A 17,102-nucleotide genomic window follows, 5' to 3' on the forward strand; every position below is an offset into this window, starting at 1 on the left:
CAAACCAGCCTGGTGGTCCACATGCAAAAGTTAACGCAACTCTAAAAAGAATTCTTAGAATATATAGCAAAACTAAAGACACACAAATCAAGGTCAACATAAAAAAGCATTTAAGGTACATAGGCTGGCATTGAAAGCTAAAGATAATTTATTTATTTATTTGTTTAACATTTGTTTACGGGGAAAATTCAACTTGGAGCAAGCCAATTTTCAGTAGAGGCCCCCAGAGAGAATTACTCAAGACACATGTCTTTTTAACATGGGAGGAAACTGGAGCACCTAGAGGAAACCCACTCAAACACAGGGAAGACATGCAGACTCCATACAGAAGGCTAAGAATCAAACCAGAGAACCTCTTGCTGAGGCAGCAATGCAAATTGCTGCACCACTGCATCATCAAATCTTTTTTTTACTTATGCATAGAAGGTACAAAATAGCACCCAAAATTGCTCTGAAATTATGTATAATGGCACTACATACTTGGTTCTAGTGGATACTGTAAACATTTTATCAAACAAATTCAGTGCAAATTTCTCTGCAGTGACATCTCTACACATATCTCTAAACATGTCAACCCCATAACATCACTAAAGAACACTTGCTAAAAGTGCTTTTCATAACAAAAATTTCATTCTGTCTTGGGCCTGATAACATACCAGGCTGCCTGCTGAACAGCACTAAACATGCCGATAGGCCCACTCCTACAGTTATTCACTTTATTCACTGGTTTTGCCCTGGTTGTGTAGTGCACAGCAGTTGTGATGCCACATTACGAGAACAGTCTCATCACGGACCCTGGAAATTAAGAGATCCATCAACATCACAAGCATTGACTGCAAGGCCATGGAACAAGTCAGAATGAACTTGATAAACTTTAATATTAAAAATCTTATGAGGCTTGATCTCCAGCAGTTTGGATTTATTAGGAGTAGCTCTTATTGAATGAATCTGGTAAATTGTTTGAGAAGGTAACACAAGCTTTGGACTGTGCTCACACTGTCCATTCAGCATGTCTTTACTTTCCAAGGCATTTGATAATATATTATATGCAAACTTATTTAACAAGCTAAATGTGCTCCAAACTGTTTCCTGTGTAGTTAGGTAGATAGCAAATTTTCTGAGAGACAGACCCCAAATAGTCAACGTAACCATCAACATAATTGGATGCTACTTCCCACCTAGCCAAAACATCCCTCCACTAGAAAACCTCCTCAGCTGGTCTTCCCACCATCTCCCCCAAGAAACTATCATCTTAGGTGATTTCAATATTGACTGGCAATCCTGTTCTGGCAACAATCCAACCCATCATGTACACCTTCATGGCTTCACCCAACTAGTCCAGTCACCAACCAGGATAAATAAAAACTCCAGCAAGCACACTACCCTGGATTGGATACTAGTCAGTAAGAGCCCCCAGTCATATATAACAGGCTGCTTATCAGATAGCTTCAGTGATCACTCCCCAACATTCCTACTCAAAAAATACCTATACCAAGCTAAACCTGTCATCTACCGTCAAATACGTAAAAAACTAAACTTTAACCCACTCACATTCGTCTCATCCCTCAAAGAATGTAACTGGCATCCTCAAAAGTTCCTCAGTCTAGATGATGCAGTTGAATTTTTTAATACTACCTTCCTGAACATCCTTAATTACCATGCCCCCATAAGATTTTCCAGAACCAAAGCACAACCCTCCCCATGGCTACAGAAAACCACTAAGTCAGAAATAAAAAACAGGGATAAAGCCTGGGAGCACTGACGCAAAAACAAAACCCCCTCAGCTAGACAGAAATTCCTAGAACTACGCAATAGAGTCAAAAAGCTAATAAAACAGGACAAATTCCAATACTACCAGTCTGCCCTAGACTCCTCACAACACAGCCCCAAACAATTCTGGTCCTCCATAAACTCCATCCTCCACCCAGGTAAAGTCAGTTCCCCTCCTCCTAACATCCCTCACTCCTCAGAAAATATTGCTACCTCATTCAACACACACTTCACCCAAACCATACTATCACTAGCTAAACAACACAACCCCCCTCCCCTCCAACCCACACCTTCAACTAGTAATCTCCCCACTGTCTTCTCTTTTTCTCCTGTACCTGCCTCCAACATAAAAAAAAACTCTTAGCTAAACTTAAACCCACCAAATTAGCAGCAGACAACCTCCCAAGTGAATACCTACAAATTGCAGCTGATGCTCTGGCCTACCCAGTATCCATCTTGATTAACCGATCTCTGTCAAAAAGTTACGTTCCCACACTGTGGAAAATATCACATATAATTCCCCTCCACAAAGGTGGACCCTCTGCAGAACTAACCAATTACCGCGCCGTAGCTATTTTTTCTCCACTCTCCAAGATACTAGAGAGATGCATACACTCTCAGGTCTCAGACTACCTACTTACTAACAACCTCCTTTCCAGTACTCAGCATGGTTTCTGACCAAACCATAGCACCACCACTGCCTTACTCTCCTTTACTAACACTATCCTTCAGCATAAAAACAATGGCTATCTCTCCTCTGCTACTTTCCTAGACCTATCTAAAGCATTTGACATGGTCCCACACAAACAACATATCTCTGTCCCCAATAACCTATCCTTCTCACAATCAGTCACCAACTTGTTTCAGAGTTACCCGTCTGACCGCCAACAATCAGTTGTATGGCAGAATGACATATCTCCCCAACTACCTGTCTCCATAGGGGTTCCCCAAGGATCCATCCTTGGACCCCTACTCTTCTCTGTTTACACCAATAATCTAGCCTCTGCCACCAAACATGGCACACTCATACAATATGCAGATGACTCGACCATCATCTGCTCAGCCCAGTCCCTACCCAAACTGCAAAAAGTCACATAGGAAGCCTTTTCCTCTGTTGAAACATGGTTATCTGATGCCCAATTAATACTCAACCCAAACAAAACTAAACTACTCATCTTCCAACCCACCAAACATACTCAAAACAACTCTCACTTTAACATCACAGCAAAAGACAACACCACTATATACCCAACTGAACACACCAAATTGCTAGGAGTGGAAATAGACAATAAACTAAAATTTGACATTCACATATCCATGACCATAAAAAAAGTCCCCAAAAAACTAGGAGCGTTATACAGAAATAAGCAATTTCTCACCAAAGCAGCAAAGATTTCAATAGCAAATTCCCACCTTATCTCCACCCTACTTTATGCCTATCCAATATATACCAACCTAAGGCAATGTGATCTAAATAAGCTAGAGACCTGCTACAACAAAATCACCAAATTCACCACAGGGGCATCCTACCGTAGTCACCACTCACTTGCTGAACTGGGCTGGCTTGAACTCCCTTACCTCCTTCAGTGGTATCAACTCTCACTCGGCCACAAACTAGTAAACCATCCACTAAATGTCCCATCCCTCCAGAATCTACTCCAGCCCTATCGCACCACCAGACCACTAAGATCCAGCAACAAAAATCACTTGCAGATCACTAAAGCCAATAACTCTGCTGGTTAAGTATTTATTTATTTATTTTATTTTACATTTGTTAACCGGGATGGTCCGACTGGATACATGTCCTTTTTCAGTGGAGGCCCGGGGAGAAAAGCTCCAACAGAGTTACATTGATAATTAGGTTCACTAAATGAGATGAAAAAATTAACAAAAACATAGGCTATTTACATACAAGTACAATACTGCCTTACAATTATCAGAGTTTACTACAAATGATACATAACATATTAGCAAAGACGGTAGGCAGTATAATGTCATATAGTTAGACAGCATACATATTTCTTTATCACAGCATACAAAGTTCTTAACATCTTAGCTAGTTGTTTATGTATTTGTTAATGGCACAGAGCTAGTCTGGGTTTGAGCAAGGACATAGCCAATGTGACTTGAAGTGGAGTTTTAGACTATTTTTGAATTGACTTAGAGAAGTTGCAAGCGTGAGGTTATTGGGGAGAGAGTTCCATATTTTACCAGAGGTGTTGGCAAACAGCGCGTCACCACCTAGGTTGAAAGATTTAGTTGTTTGGAAAAGGAGTCTGTTTGCTGAGCGAAGGCAGCTTAGATTGGAGTAGGGAGTCAATAAGTTTTTTAGTGCTGGGGTATTCTCAGGTTGTTTAAGGATTTTGAAGGCCTCTATGAGTTGATACTGCTGAAGAAGGTATGGGAATTCTATCCATCCAAGTTTTTTCAGGTTAATACAGTGGTGTGTTCTATAGGGTAGGCCTGTAATGAACCTGGCAATGTGATTATAGCAGGATGAGAGCTTGTTCAGATCAGATTTGTTAAGGTAAGTAAGGACCGGAGAGGCATATAGTAGGGTAGAGAGAAGGTGTGATCGGGCTGTGGCTGCCCTGGCATTCGGGGTGAAGAAGGCTTTTATTCTATATAGGGTCCCAAGTTTCTTGTTAACAGATTTAATGGCTTGGTTGATGTGTATATCAAATCTGAGTTTGTTGTCAATGTTTACTCCTAATAGCTTTGTATAGGTGTCTGGGGTGATGATGGTCCCATTATTGGATCGCATGGTAAAGTGTTCTGTTGGTGATCTATTGGTTGGGTAGAAGAGAAGTAACTTGGTTTTGTTTGGATTTAAGATCAGGAGATGGTTGGCAAGCCAGTTTTCGACTTTGGTCAAGCTATGTTGGGTAGTAGTTAGTAGATTTGCAAGAGAGGCATTGGAACATATTATAGTTGAGTCATCTGCATATTGAATACAGGTGGCTTCAGGGATGACTGTTTGGAGGTCATTTATAAAGACTGAAAAGAGGAGAGGTCCTAATATGGAACCTTGAGGAACTCCTATGGTATTTGGTAGCATGCAGGAGAGCTTGTTTTGCCACATTACTGCTTGTCGTCTCCCAGTAAGGTAGGCTTGAAACCAGTCAAGGGCTGGAGTATCTGGATACAGGGTTTTTAGAGTATGTAAAAGTAACTGATGGTTTACCATATCGAAGGCTTTCGATAGGTCCAAGAAGAGAGCGGAGGATATTTTTTTGTTATTCCGGTTAAGATTAATGTTTTCAGTAAAAGAGAGGAGGGCAGTGGTTGTACTATGATGGGGTCTGAATCTGTGTTGAGAGTCTGTAAGTAGTTTATTTTGGGTTAGATAGAGCATTAGTTGGTTGTGCATGCACTTTTCCATAATTTTGGCAAGTGGTGATAGTATGGCTATGGGTCTATAGTTGGATAGTTCTGTGGATGAACCTCCTTTGTGGAGTGGAATAACGTAGGATATTTTCCAAATTGAGGGGATTGAGGCCTCGGTTATGGTTCTGTTAATTAAGATCGAGATAGGGTAGGCTACGACATCTGCAGCAATTTGCAGGTATTCAGCCGGGAGAAGATCGGCCGAAAGGGTGGTTGGCTTCAGTTTTTTCAAAAGGGATCTGATAAAGGATGTGGACACTGGCTGGAAGTTAAAAGAGAGTGGTGAGTCGGGTATAGTATATATTGAATTGGAGGGAGGAGAAAGTTGGTTAGCTAAGGACTGAATGGTTTCTGTGAAGAAGGTATTGAATGAATTGGCTATTTTTTCTTGGCTCTTGTCAGATAGTGTTCCTGGGGTAGGAGTAGTGGATTTGCCTGGTTGGAGAAGTTTATTTAAGCCTGCCCGGTACTTTTGAGGGTTATTTTGATGTTTGTGTTGCAGATTGTAGAAGTAGTTTTTCTTATCTAGTATGATGGCTTTTTTAGTCTCATTTCTAAGTTGTTGGAATTTGATACGATCTAGGGGTAGTTTGGTAGTGCGCCATTTATCCCATGCTTTGTCTCTAGTTGTTATTTTGGATTTGGTATCTGTTGTTAGCCAGGGTGCTAGTTGAGTTTTAATTCTTAGTGAGTGTTTAGGGGCATGTGAGTCAAGTATAGTAAGGAATGAATTGTTAAATAATGACACTGCCTCATCAAGGGGAAGGTACCTTAGTTTTGTCCAGTTACATGATTTGAGTTCAAGTTGAAATTTTGTTGGGTCAAAGTTTTTCTTGGATCTGATAGACGTATAAATAGGCAAGCTTGCACAACTAATTTTGTCTTTCATGATGTACGTGATCAGGTGATCACTAAGATCATTGGGGAGAGTTCCAGACATATAGTTCTGGGGATGACTATTTGTGAGTGTCCAGTCTAGTATACTCTCTTTTTGGTTAGTATTACCTGTACGGGTGGTAGAGGATATTATCTGAGAGAATCCATGTAGGTTAACAGAGATGGGGTTGGACTGTGCTGTGCATTGATTCCAGTCAATTATTCTTGTACTATTCTCTTGCGCCATAGCCAAATTATGGAACTCACTCCCACCCACAATTACCTCCGTACCATCATGCAGCCACTTCAAAACTTTACTAAAAGTGCACCTAAAAACATGCTGGCTATGCCCTTGCAACTCCCACTCTAATATCATCCACCCCATCCAACCACCACCTTTTTCTCCACTCGACTAACTGCCTTGATTATAGCAAGCTCAGATGCTCATAAGCCTAGTACTTATTATACAGCAGGAACTTCTCATTGTAACATTTGTCAATGTCTGTCATGTACTTCACAGATAAAGATTCTAGTTGTCTACTGATGTACTATGTTCTTCAACTGTAAATATGTTGTAAGTAATTGCTATGTTAAACTGTTAATCGCTATGTAATCCAATGTAACTACTGTCTGTTTATTTTACTGTGGAGCTTTTCTCCCCGGGCCTCCGCTGAAAATGGACCTACGTCCAGTCGGACACTCCCGGTCAACAAATTTAAATAAATAAATAAATAAATAGTGATGGTGACAGGTGAGTCCTCTGAAAACATAAAAATAACCAGGGAGTCCCCTCAGATATCAGTGCTAGGACCTCTGCTTTTCATCATATATTTCTCTGATCTCTGGTTCAAACATGGGGATTAATGGTTAACCAAGTATGCAGATGATTGTAACCTTTGTGTCATGCTGAAATCCCCTTCTGATCTACACAAACAACAAAATAAACATGTTAATAGCAAATGGTTAAAAGATAGGATAAAACTACATGCTAAAAATGAAACTGTTGCATTTGGTTAAAGAAAAAAAAAGTACAGTTTTGTACCTACCATAAATGTAGATGTTCGAGGATTCCATTGCTGCAGTCCTGACTATTGGGTATAGTCCGCGTCCAGTCGGCCCGAATACCAGAGTATAAGGCTGACGTCGGTCAGGGCGCATTAGACTGACGTCAGTACGTCAGGGTACTAATGCGCATGACCGACGTCATATCCTCAGTCTTTTCTTGCCCCAGATGTCAGAAGACCCTAAAAAGACAAGTCCCAAAAAACCTGCACCAAAAACATGTACAATATATACAATAATATATACAAAAATATAAGCATGTAAACTCACCTACACAACCACCCCTAAATACAGAGTTGAAGGAGGGAGGTATTGGACTGCAGCAATGGTATCCTCGAACATCTACATTTATGGTAGGTACAAAGCTGTACTATGTTCTTGCTCTTCCATTGCTGCAGTCCTGACTATTGGGTAGAATCCCAAAGCAGAGGTAAGGGAGGCTGGCAAATTATAAAGTAGTAGGAGCTGACAACATGCCTTGTAAAACAGCTGTGGCAAAACCAGCCCTAGACTTAGAGTAGATAGGAAGGTGATAATGCCTAGAGAAAGTATGCACTGAACTCCAAGTAGCTGCTTCCAGAATATCCTTAGTTGCCACCCTTAGAAATGCTGTTGAAGTGGCAGTAGCCCTAGTGGAATGAGGCCTAATCCCAGCTGGAATCTCCTTGCCATGATGGGAATAACAAAATGCAATGCAAAAGCCAATCCACCTAGAAATAGTTTGTTTTGACACAGGCTTGCCCTGAGAACTCAAAGCAAAAGAAACAAACAACTGCTGAGACTGCCTAAAATCCTTAGTCCTGCTTAAATAATAACGCAATTGCCTGTGTACATCTAAAGTGTGCAAAATCTTTTCCCCTTTATTTTGAGGATCTGCAAAACGTAGGCAAATGAATAGTTTGGTTTAAAGCCACACTAGAAACCACCTTAGGCATAAAAGAAGGATTAGTGCGTAATGATACCCTATCCTTATGGAAAATCAAAAGGGCTCTACTGCCATAAGGGCCTGCAACTCAGACACCCTTCTTGCAGAAGTAATAGCCAACAGAAAAGCAGTCTTCCATGACAAATATTTCAATTCAGCAGTAGCTGCAGGCTCAAAAGGTTGTAGAGTAAGTTTTCCAACACAAAATTGAGATCCCAAGCAGGAGTAGGAGCTCTCGTGGGGTCTTATATTCTTTGCCCTCTAAGAAACTGCTTGAACAAAGGATGCGAAAACAAAGGTGGGTCACAATCATAGTGAGCTGAAATTGCTGCAGCATGAATCTTTATGGAAGAGAAGGACAAACCTTTGTCCAATAATTCAGTAAGATATTGAAGAGCCACACTCAAATTAGGCTCTGAAATCTCCAAATTCTTTGCTGTACTCCAAAATAAAAATCTCTTCCATTTTTCTGCGTACACTCTCCTTGTACTAGGTCTTCTAGCTTCCATAATCACATTTAAAACTTGTTGAGGAAGTTGAGACCTGCTGTGTTTCAACACAGAATATGCCAGGCTGTTAGATGAAGAGAGTGAAGCTTGACATTGAGCAGATGACCGTCCTTCTGAGATAACAGATGAGGAATCAGAGGTAAAGGCCATGGAGGCTTCTTTACCAGACTCCGTAGTAGTGGGTACCAGTGTTGCCGAGGCCAATCTGGAGCTATCAAAATCATCCTTGGCCTGTCTTGTCTGACCTTTAATAGTACCTTTGGAAGAAGAGGTAGAGGTGGAAAGGCATACACATGAAGGTTTTTCCAACTGAAAGACAGAGCATCCACTTTCCAAGCTGTGTGATGAAACCCCTTTGTGCAATACTTTGGCAGCTGGTGGTTTAGTGGAGAAGCGAACAGATCTATGTCTGGAGTTCCCCATGACACTGTCAGTTTCTGAAATACATGAAGATCCAGTTTCCACTGTGGGGATCCATGATTTGTCTGCTTAACACATCTGCTAAGGAGTTCTGTGCTCCTGGCAGAAACCTTGCCTGAAGAGTTAGTTGCAAGCTTAGCGCAGTCTCCCATAAAATCATTGCTTGCCTGCATAGAGGATAAGAATGTGTTCCCCTTGCTTGTTGATGTACCACATGACAGTTGTGTTGTCTGTTAGAATCAACACCTGCCCTGGAAGAAGTAACTCCTTGAAAGCCATTAATGCAAACTGGACTGCTAACATCTCCTTCATGTTGATATGTAGATGCTGTAGTCTGGCAGGCCACTTGTCTTGTATCCACTTTCCATTTAGATGAGCTCCCAAGCAATGTCCGAGGCATCTGTCGTTAAAATCTGACTTGCCTCTGGCCGGGTCACAGAGAGTCCCTTGTTTAGGTGACATTCCTGAGCCCACCACAAGAATTCTTTTTGAAGGCAAGGTATTATTTGAATGACAGTGTCCAAATCCTGGCAGTGCTGTGTCCATACATTTTTGAGATACCATTGTAGCTTCCTCATATGCAGTTTGGCATTGGGAAGCACCAGAATACAAGATGCCATGAACCCTAATGCTTGAAGGACTGTCCTTGCAGTCAGCACGGACTGATGAGATAGTTGATGGAAGTAAAGTGACAGACTCTTTTGTTTGTCCGGGTTAAAAAGGCCATCTGGGCTGCTGTATTCAGTCTCACACCCAGAAAGCACATGTCTTGAGAGGGTACTAGACTGGACTTTATTTCGTTCACAGAATACCCTAGGCATCTTAGCACTGCTATAACATATTCCAGATGCTGTAGAAGGTCTTCCTTTTCTTGAACCAGAATCAGGCAGTCGTCCAAGTAAGGATAGATTTGAATTCCTTGAAGCCTGAAGTAAGCTATCACTGGAGCCAGAACCTTTGTGAATACTCTGGGCGCAGTAGATAAGCCAAAGGGCAATGCAGAGAACTGATAATGAGAATTTCCAGCTCGAAACCGCAGATACTTCCTGCAACTTAGCCTTATAGGCACATGAAGGTAAGCTTCCTTGAGATCTAAAGTTACCATCCAGTGATCTTTGCCCAGCAGAGGTAAAAGCTGTTGTAACGTCAACGTCTTGAACTTGGGAATGTCCAAAACGTGTTGAGGAGAGATAAATCCAAAATTGGTCTCCACGTGTTCCCCTTCTTTGGTACAAGGAACAGGCGAGAATAAAATCCTAGGCCCCTTTCTGATACAGGGACTGGCTGAATGGCGCCTATGTGAAGTAACTGTAAAACTTGCTTGTGAGCCTCTTTTCTTTGTAGAGGAGGAACGACTGGCATGCCTTTGTAAGGGGGCATTGTATGGAAATAAAATCTGTAACCGTGGTGAATGATATCCAACACCCATTTGTCTTGAGTAATTAAATCCCAATTTTCTTTGAAAAGAGACAGTCTTCCTCCCAAAGGAGCTGCCAAACGTGAATCTGCTGGCAGCTGAAAAACAGGTCATTGGGTCTGTTTACGAAAGGACTGACCCCTGCCCTCACCAGAAGTCTGAGCAGGTGAACTTCCTGTTCTAGGCCTAAAAGAACCTTGAGCCCTGCCCCTACCACGTCTAGACCTACCCCTAGACTGAGAATCATAAGCAGGATATGTCCACCCCTTAGCAGGCCAATTTCTACTAAACTTGGTGGCTGCACCTGCAAAAATCTTTAACAGTTTGCATAGACTTAGCTTTGTCCTCCATTTTCTTTAAAACTGCTTCCACAGGCGAACCAAACAACACATCAGACTGTAAAGGAGCATCCAAAATCCTTGTCTTAACATGCTCAGCTAAATTCTGATCCTTCAACCAGGCATGCCTGCGAAGAACAGAACTGGTAGCAGCCACCCTCGAGGAGGCCTGTACAGCATCAAAACCACATTGCAAAGAATGCTTACCCACTTGTTCAGACACATGAACCAAATCCAGCAACTCTTTACACTCAATACCTTCCGCCAAAGCATCCACCTTAGATTTCAATTGTGAAAGGAGATAATTCTGATATTTTAGCATGTGAAACTGACAATTCAAAGCTCTCATGGCTAGAGTGGAAGAAGTATACACTTTCTTTCCCCACCTATCCAAAGCCCTTGCCTCTTTATCAGTGGGAACAGGATTTTTAACCACAGAAGCCTTTACACCCTTAGGCCCTTGAGAAATAGTTTCTGGGTCCGCCCTAGGACTCTTAAACAAATATTTATGAGCTTCGGGCACCCTATAATACCTATCAGGCTTAACAGGAGCAGGAGGCAAAGAGTCAGGGTTCAGGAAGCCTCTGCAAAAACATCTTCCACCACATTCAACACAGGAGGAATAGCTAAAGGCCTATGCTGGGGTAAAAACAAGAACTCCCTAAGCCTTTTCCTGGAGTCAGAGTAATCCTGGCCTTCCCATTTAAAGTGCTCCCTCATGGAATGCAAAGTCTCTGAAAATGAGAAATCCTCAGGTGGAGACGCTGTAGGAGTGGAGTCATCCATATCAGAATCAGAATAAGTAGGATACTCCTGCAAATCTTCCACAGAAGATTCTGAAGCCTCTGAACACTGTTCAAAACTATCAAACTCCGGTTCCACCCTAGGCCTCTTATCAGGCGGGGGCATAGAACCCCTAATCATAGTAATCAAATCTTCTGCCATTTTAAGCATATGTTTCTTAGGTACAGAACCCGAAATGCTAGGAGAAGCCCCCACTGAAGCTGAAGTAGGCCTACCTCTCAAAGAAGTTTTGGCAACAGAAGGAGGCCCTAACTACCTTGGGAAGAGAGGGAAGAACAGTCACCTGAGAAGCCCCTCAGCCTGGCCTACCTCCTGAGAAGGCACATCCTGTAAGAGTATAGTTTCTGCCTGGGACTCCATGGAAACTCCTGGCAAAACCTCCGGCTCCACTGAGCCTTCTAAAGAACCGGCGTCCGGGACTGCGGTTCCTCAACCCTAGGCTTCACTGTTTTATCCTTGCGCTTCTTGGAGCGGGCGTCGGAGCATCCGGCGGCATTTTATAATTGCAACGCTTCCCAAACACTAACCTGGCACAGTCTAACCTCCTCTTAATAGTGCGTTTGTTAAACCTAGCACAAGAGCGGCAACCAACAACGTCGTGCTCAGGCCCTAAACAAGGTATACACAAGGTATGATAATCCCTATGAGGTATCTGTTTCCCACAAGAAATACAGTTATTCACTTTTTCTGACATCCGGTAAAATACTGAGGCAAGAAAACTAAAATGTTCCCCAACGGGTACTTAGCCAACTCTGTTTCGGTCTGAAATTCGGTTTCGGAAATATTTCAATCGCCAACCTGCACTCGCAAAACTGCTTCTGCATCGGACCATGCGGCAAAAAAGACTGAGGATATGACGTCGGTCATGCGCATTAGTACCCTGACGTACTGACGTCAGTCTAATGCGCCCTGACCGACGTCAGCCTTATACTCTGGTATTCGGGCCGACTGGACGCGGACTATACCCAATAGTCAGGACTGCAGCAATGGAAGACGAAGAACATCTAGCTCATAGTACAGAAAACATGCCCTTTCAAAATAAAGATCTAAGAGACCTTGGAACATGAGCAGATAATCCCCTCTATTTTTATTATCATGCCTTAACAGTGGTTAGGTAATCCTTCTATCAAACACAGATGATTGCAAAGGGTATCTGCTCTAGATTCAAAGAAGTCCTTTCTCAGTTACAATCTGCACTGATCAGGCTCATCATTAAATACATTGCCACTGCTGGGATGTATCCTACTAGCTATATCAAGCAGTTGGAGAGGCTCCAAAGGTTTCTGACAAAAAAGATCATGGGCATAAAAAAATTGAGCTACCATGAGTCTGGAGACTTTGCCTTTGTATTCAGTGTCCTATAGATTCTTTAGTGCTGATCTGTGTTTTGCCCTCAAGGCCATTAGGGAGGATCTCCACAAATGAAACCGTCCAGTGTACACTAGGAACAGAGAGTTGAATTTGATTCAGCAAATAAACAAATAATGGTGGACAGAAAGATGTCTTAAACAATGGCTTCCCCTTTGTGGAACAGGACCTCCTTCTTTGTCTCCAGGGACTGCTCTGACATCTTCAGTTCCCTCTGAACCAGTAGATTCTCGGGGCCATAGCTCTGCTGTTGGTTCCGTGGGTTTCAGATCAGTTCCTGTTTTTTATTTGGAGATGTCATTGGCTCTTGGAGCCCTGACATTTGCGGGTTCTCCCCCAGCTCTTGCTTCAAATAACGGTCCTTCGGAGCAGAGTGTGACCTCAGTTCCGAGGTTATCTTTCTCATTTCCAGGCTCCCATCCCTCTTCAGGGGGGGCCTGCCTTCCAAGTCTTGGAGAGGGCATTAGCCTCTGTGGCTTCTCAACTGGCCCATTCTGTATCGGTGTGTTATATATCCTTACCTTCTGGTCCAGAGCTGCCACCATCTTCTACATCAGGGCAGTGAGCACCAAAGTTGCAAGTTACCCCTGTACAGGGCCCTCTTCTTCTGAGTCTTCCTCAGAGATTCTCACTGAGGAACCACCCCAAAATAAGACATGCAAGAGGAAGCAGTTACATGCTCTGGAAGAATCTGTCACAAAAGGTATGGATTCGATGAGGGGGAGGGTTCCCTTCAGTCACCCCTGAAGATGTCTCCTTTGGAGACATCCTGGAGACCCTTAAACAGAGGGGTGATTGGAAGCCCAAAGACCTGTCCTCTGAGGAATCTATGTATTTGCAAGCCTTTGGTGCTCACCCATCTACTTCCTGGGTGACTCTGCCCACTGACAGCCTCATTAAATTGACTGGGTGTGAAAGGCTCCTGATTCCTCAAACCCAATTCTCCAGTGACCAGACAAAATCTTATTAGCCTCCAAAGATTACCAATACTGGGCAAAAGGCTTAGCAGCAGATGCTATGGTTGTGGCAGCAGCCACCAAGAAAGAACTCACCAGCGCAAATCCCGCTGTCTATATCCCTAACTTTGAGTCTAGGAAAATGGACAGATTTGGAAAGGGGTCTATGCTTCATCGACCCTTGCCCTCAGGTCCTTGAATTTCATGGCACACTTTACTAGATTCCAGAGGGATATGATTAAGGAGTTATTGAATACCCTCACTAGAGCTGTGTCTGACTAGGTGCAGAACAAAGTTGCCTCTCAGTTGGCCAACCTGGAGTCTATATCAAACTCATCAATGTGGCTCATTGCACATACAGCCAAGGGGAAGACCAGAGCAATGGGTTCAGGCATTGCTGTAAGGCGTCACGCCCTTTGTCAACACTCCTTTTGACGGATCATCCTTGTTTTGCCCCAAAGTCAAAGATACACTAGCCAGGTGCAAAAAAACCTTTCCTTTCTGGGCATTCATTTTCTACTCTTCAACGATCATACTCCAGGAATCAGAGGACTAGGAATATGTGGTTCAAGAAGTCCGAAAGGCCTTTTCAGGACACAGTGGTGGAAGCTCCCCTCAGGGCAGAGAGGGGAGTTCTAATGGAAGATGCTAATTGTGTGGCAGAGGTGGCCTGCAAAAATCAGGGCTCCAGAGACACCTTCACTGGAAAACCCTACCAACGCTCCTGAAAGGGGGCCTGATTGCTTACCCTCTGGAAGCAGTCACTTCAGATTCTTGGGTGCAGAAAGTCATTACCAGAGGTTATCATATCCCCTTTGTTCTTTTTCCAAGGTCACAAAAAAGAGTTCCTGATGTGCCACCCAGTCAGAGGGACCAAGCAGCCTTGGAAATTCAAAAGCTGCTAGAAAAAAAGAGTCATGCAAGAAGTCCCACCAGACCAGTCCAGATTTTACTCAAGGTCATTTTTAGTTCCAAAAAAGACAAGGGACTGGAGACCAATACTGGATGTCAGCCTTCTGAACAAGTTCATTCAGCAAACAAAATTCTGGCTGGTCACAGTTCAGTCTATACTTTCCTTTCTATAGGAAAGTGATTGGATGTGCTCTATAGACCTTCAAGACATGTATTACCACATAAAAATGGACAGATGCTCCAGAAGGATTTTTCCCTTTTGGCTAGGAGACAGTCATTTCCATTTCAGAGTGCTGCCCTTTGGTTTCACTACAGCTCCCAGGGTATTCACCAAATGCATGGCAGCAGTCATGGCTCACTTGAGACTAGACAGATTCTGGGTGTTTCCTTACTTAGACAACTCACCACCCCCACCAGGTGTCTACTACTTCAAGCCTCAAATTTCATCCTGCACCTTTTCAACTCTTAGGGCATCATGGTCAACAGTGAAAAATCCCAGCTGACTCTGACACAAGACCTGGAGTTTATAGGAGCTCACCTCAAGACAATCTCTTGTGTAGCTTCTCTCCCTCTTCACAGACTACAGAAGATAAGGTCTCTAGTACAATTCATCATATCCAAACACAAAGTCCCACTCATTTTGTCCTTCAAGCTTTAGGGTCTGTGGCAGTGACCATTATCTTAGCACCTCTGGCAAGATCTCACATGAGGTTACTTCATTGGCTCTTAGTTGCACAATGGTCCATCCTAACACATCCAGTGACCTATACCATTCTAATAAGAAGTCCCTGCAAGAAGGATCTATCCTGGTGGATGCAGTCATATGAAATTTTTCTAGGCCATCCATTTATCCCCTCTCAGCCGAAGGCCATAGTGACCACAGACATCTCCTAGATTGGGTGGGGTGGCATTATCTGGGAAGGACAGTCCAAGGCACTTTGTCTCTGCACAAGGCCAGTTTGCACATCATTGTCCTGTTGAGGGCAGTGCTCTTAGCATTGCAAGCCTTTCTATCTGCCCTTCCTCTGGAACAGTTGCAATCCAATCAGATGACATGTCAGTGGTTTTGTACATCAGCAAACAGGTTGAAACCAGATATTACCCCCTGTACTGGGAAGCTCTGAGAACATGCAATGGGCAATATCTTCCAACCACTTTCTAGTTGTAATGCATAGCCCAAGGAGCTCCAAAATAATAGACAACAAACTCAACAGATGCATTCTCCTGCCTTACGAGTGGTCCCACAATTCCAAGGTGGAGATGGAAATTTTTTGCTGATGGGGCCAGCCTTGCTGCGATCTCTTTGCTTCCCTAATGAGCAACAAATGCAGCAGCTACTTTGCCCAATCCCCCCTCAGGGGGAGACCCTGAGAGATGCTCTCCTTCTCGATTGGCCCTTGGGTCTCCTCTATGGCTTTCCCCTCATTCCCCTGTTCTTGAAGAAAGCCCAAAGATTGAGAAGCAAAGTCATCCTCATTGCACCCTTTTGGCCCTGCTAAGTCTGGTTCCCATTTCTTTGGCTTCACTTGATTCACCATCCATGGCATCTCACCCGTAGGGACTGGTGTACCCCAACCTTCATAGCTTCAAGCTGACAGCTTGGTTCCTCCAATTCCATTACTTGCTAGGCAAAGTAATATAGCTTTCTCAGTGCAAAAAAATATTCTGGCTTCTCATAAACCATTCACCAGCAAACTTTATCTTAGCAAATAGAAAGCTTTTCAGTTTGGGTTGGTAAAAATAATCTAGACCCTTTTTGGCACCTGTTGAGAAAGTTTTAGAATTTTTGGTTCCCTTTTTGATCAGGGAGCTTCTGCTTCCACCATTAAAGTTCAATTAGTGGCCATGTTTAAGTTCCACAATGGCTATGATGATCATTTTTTAATTTCCCATCAATTATGCAAAGTTTTTCTTAAAGGTGCCTTGCGTATAAAGTCTCCATTCAAGGACCCTATAGCTCCATAGGATCTGACTGATTTTGCAATCTTTGGTACTCCCATCCTTTGAGCCAGCAGTGACGTGCCATCTCAAATTTCTGTCATGGAATACTTTTTTTCTAGTAGCCATTACTTCTGCCCGGAGAATTTCTAAGATTCAAGCATTACGTGTGAACCCCCCATATCTGTTTTTTCATAGGGATAGAGTTTTGTTTAGAACCAACCCTTCTTTTCTGCCTAAGGTGGTCTCAGAATCCAATATTAATCAATCTATTGATTTACCCATTTTCTTCCCCAATTTCTCCAATAAAGGTGAATATTGTTTGCATTTACTGGATGTTCACAGGCAATTACATTTCTACCTCAACAGGACCAAAGATTTAGAAAATCAGACCAGTTATTTATTTCCTTTTCAGGTCTA

The 17,102-nt window shown here is 42.9% G+C and overlaps 1 protein-coding gene across 1 annotated transcript in view; it reads left to right on the forward strand.

The window, feature by feature from the left end:
- Window positions 1-17,102, forward strand: part of LOC122814279 (receptor-type tyrosine-protein phosphatase C-like) — a 2,027,173-nt gene that overhangs the window by 559,293 nt on the left and 1,450,778 nt on the right. The window lies entirely within an intron of this gene.

The sequence above is a fragment of the Protopterus annectens genome, chromosome 10.part0 (genome assembly GCF_019279795.1).
Source record: "Protopterus annectens isolate FY-2018-M chromosome 10.part0, PAN1.0, whole genome shotgun sequence".
Classification (NCBI taxonomy): Eukaryota; Metazoa; Chordata; order Ceratodontiformes; family Protopteridae; genus Protopterus; species Protopterus annectens.